Source organism: Cricetulus griseus (assembly GCF_003668045.3).
Source record: "Cricetulus griseus strain 17A/GY chromosome 1 unlocalized genomic scaffold, alternate assembly CriGri-PICRH-1.0 chr1_1, whole genome shotgun sequence".
In the NCBI taxonomy this organism is placed as follows: Eukaryota; Metazoa; Chordata; class Mammalia; order Rodentia; family Cricetidae; genus Cricetulus; species Cricetulus griseus.
Window position 1 is genome coordinate 152,332,811 of NW_023276807.1, and position 3,397 is coordinate 152,336,207.

At 35.0% G+C, this 3,397-nt stretch overlaps 1 pseudogene; it reads left to right on the forward strand.

Moving 5' to 3' along the window:
* Positions 1-978, forward strand: part of LOC118239694 — a 2,692-nt pseudogene extending 1,714 nt beyond the window's left edge.
* The last annotated feature ends 2,419 nt before the right edge of the window (positions 979-3,397 follow it).

A 3,397-nucleotide genomic window follows, 5' to 3' on the forward strand; every position in this document is an offset into this window, starting at 1 on the left:
ATGTGACTAACATGTATCTGAGGTAATTGTTTGATATCCAGAGAAACAAGGATATAGCTTCTGTCCAACCAGTGATCGTGAAGGTCATCTCTGAAAATACCTTATTTAAACACAATTTCAGAATATTATTATGTGGTATATGTTTGCCATGCAGTTATGAATACTTCAAAAAGAACCAAAGCATTTTATTAATCATAGTAGGAAGTTTATATTAACTACTAGATATATAAATACTACAGCATAGATATTATTTCATCAAACATGAGTTAGTAATATTTAACCAATCATTATAGGAGAAAAATAAAATAGCAAGGGAAAAATATCACATTTCCTGTAGGGTGAAAACTTGTAAATGAAGCTACAATTTTATGAATACTTTATAAAGTATGCTGGCACTCCTGAGTTTTAATTTTGCCAGAGGAAAGTAATTAAAATGTTCGTTGCACAATGTGTGAGTACAAAGTCTTTGACACTGGCAGTTTTGTCTTCTGTATGTATGTTTTAAAAACACTACTCTAAAAATTCCTAGGAGCACCTTAATTTCTATTCTCCTAGTTTTTTCATAAAGGTATCATAAGTGAGTTCTCAACAATTGGTATTTTGTCATGAAGCAAATTCTCTTCACAGGAAATGGAAGACTTTGTCCAGAGTTCTGGAGAACATGGTGTTGTGGTGTTTTCTCTGGGGTCAATGGTCAGCAACATGACAGAAGAAAAGGCCAACACAATTGCATGGGCCCTTGCCCAGATTCCACAAAAGGTGAGGTAAAGTGCTCCATGGGAGGTAACTGTATATTAAGTCTGTCAAAGTCCTTGAAAGGTCTGATTATAGAAAGGACTTGTGAAAGTAAAGTTTTAAGTATGCTCTAATTTGCCTTAGAAACAGATATTCATAGCAGATGCTACAATACCGCAGAAGGTGCCTTTGACTGAGAGTAACTTGGATATAAGTACTGTGATCACTGTGCACACATTCTGAAATGCTGGCATGATAATGGCATTCCTATCAAGAGTATATAGACATAGCCAAATTCTTCAGTGACACTTTTTCTATTTGTTAATTATTTAAAGTCACTGCATACATTAGATTTTTCAGGGGGTTATTTACTATTTCTACAGAATAACAGTAAGCAAGTATTGAAAAGGTTTCAAATGTACCATGACTCTGCATCCTAATTTTAGAGTAGGCCTGTTCAGAGTGCAGTGAGAGAATCTTTTAAAGGAAGGGAGTCCAAGGCTCACCACTCTCAATCAAATCACACTTTTGGCTAATTGAGAAAAAGAGAATTAAAAGAAAAAACTATGTTCTGAACTGCCTTGCCAATATTTGTATTGGAAATGTATAAAGAAAATACAGAGATGGGTGCTACCCTCATTGTTACGTCTGTGCCTCTAAATGAAGAAACACAGAGCTTGCTTGGAATCAGTCAGAGTGAAAGTCCTACCACTCAAGGAAGAAAAGTGAAAAAAGAAACAGTCCAAAGGAATCTAAAGTTTAAAAAGTATCAGGTGACTCACTTCATATAGCATACTACAAATTAATTTTCTATGGATTAGATTGGAATGCTTGTGAACATTTTATAATTTTGTAGTGGAACAGTCTCTCTTTAATCACCTCAATTAATTTTCTGATGCTATAGTTAATTTTGTCAATCATATAGCAAATCCATGGTAGCCATGTGGATAATGGTTCATTTAATGAAATTTGTCTGAGAATTCTACCACTAGCACCCATAATTGGCCTGGACTTGGAACTGGTTTTTCTGTCTCAGACCATTCTGACCTCTGCAGTAAAACCATTGCATTTTGTCATAAGGACTACATACCAATCAGTAGGATGTAAAGTAGTGTCATTAGATTTGGGGATATTTTTCAAAAACCATTTGTGGACAGCAAATTATTTACAACATTCTCAAAGAATCCTTGCTGGGATTAATATACTCATTAAGTCAGTTCCAATCCAGACCCCAGATATGGTTATAATTTTAGAACTCACTGACAAACCTCATAAAATGGAGCATCTACTACATGCGAACATCATTTGCCACATTCAAGGAAATTCTGAGCTACAGAAATGGCTTAGTATGTTATATGTTTTCAGTGCAGTGTGATCAGCTCAGGTATTAAGTCAGGTATAGTGTCTGTAATGCCAATACTCCCTTCAGAGATGGAAGGCAGAAAAGGGAGAATTCCTGTGGGCCAGAAGCAGAAAAAAAACTGAACAAACAATATGATTCTGTCTCCAACAGGAGAGATATCAGAAAAATATTTGTCAGTAGGGCTACTGATTTTTTAGTTAATCTTGTATCCTGCCACTTTGCTGAAGGGGTTTATTAGCTGTGGGAGTTCCCTGGTAGGGTTTTTCTGGTCACTTGTGTAAACTATCATACCAAATGCAAATAGCAAATGTTTGACTCTTCTTTTCCAATTTGTATTTCCTTGATCTCCTTTTGTTGTCTTATTGCTCTATCTAAAACTTCAAGTAAAATATTAAAGAGATATGGAGAGAGTGGACACCCTTGTCTTGTTCTTGATTTTAGAGGAATCGCGTCAGTTTCATTTAATTAGGTTTGATGTTGGCTGTTAGTTTGTTATATATTGTGTTTATTATGTTTAGGTATGTTCTTATTATTCCTGTTGTCTCCAAGACCTTTATCATGAAGGGGTGTTGTATTTTCTCAAAAGCTTTTTCACTATCTAGTGAGATGATCATGTGGTTTTTCTTTCTCAGTTTGTTTATATGATAGATTACATTTCCTATGTTGAAACATCCCTTCATCCCTGCAGTGAAGCCTACTTGATGATGGTGGATGGATTTTTCTGATGTGTTCTTGGATTTGATTTGTCAGTATTTTATTGAGTATCAATATTCATGAGGGATATTGGTCTGTAGTTCTCTTTCTTAATGGTGTCTTTATGTGGCTTGGGTACCAAGGTTATAGTAGCCTCGGACAGAGTTAGGAATCACCCTTCAGCTTCTATTGTATGGAATAATTTGAGAAGCATTGGTATTAGCTGTTCTTTGAATTTCTAATAGAAATCTGCATTAAAGCCATCTAGCCCTTGCCTTTTTTTTGGTTGGGAGACTTTTGATGACTGCTTCTATTTTAGTAGGGGTTATATCTCTATTTAAATTGCTTATCTGTTCTTGATATAATTTTGGTAAATGATACATATCCAGAAAATTGTTCATTTCCTTAAGTTCTTGATTTTGTGGAGAACATGTTTTCAAAGGATGGCCTAATGATTCTCTGGATTTGCTCAGTGTTCATTGTTATTCCCCCTTTTCATTTCTGATTTTGCTAATTGGCATGCTCTCTCTCTGTGTCTTTTGGTTAGTTTGGATAAAGGTTTTGTTTATCTTGTTGATGTTCTCAAAGAACCAAATCTTTGTTTCA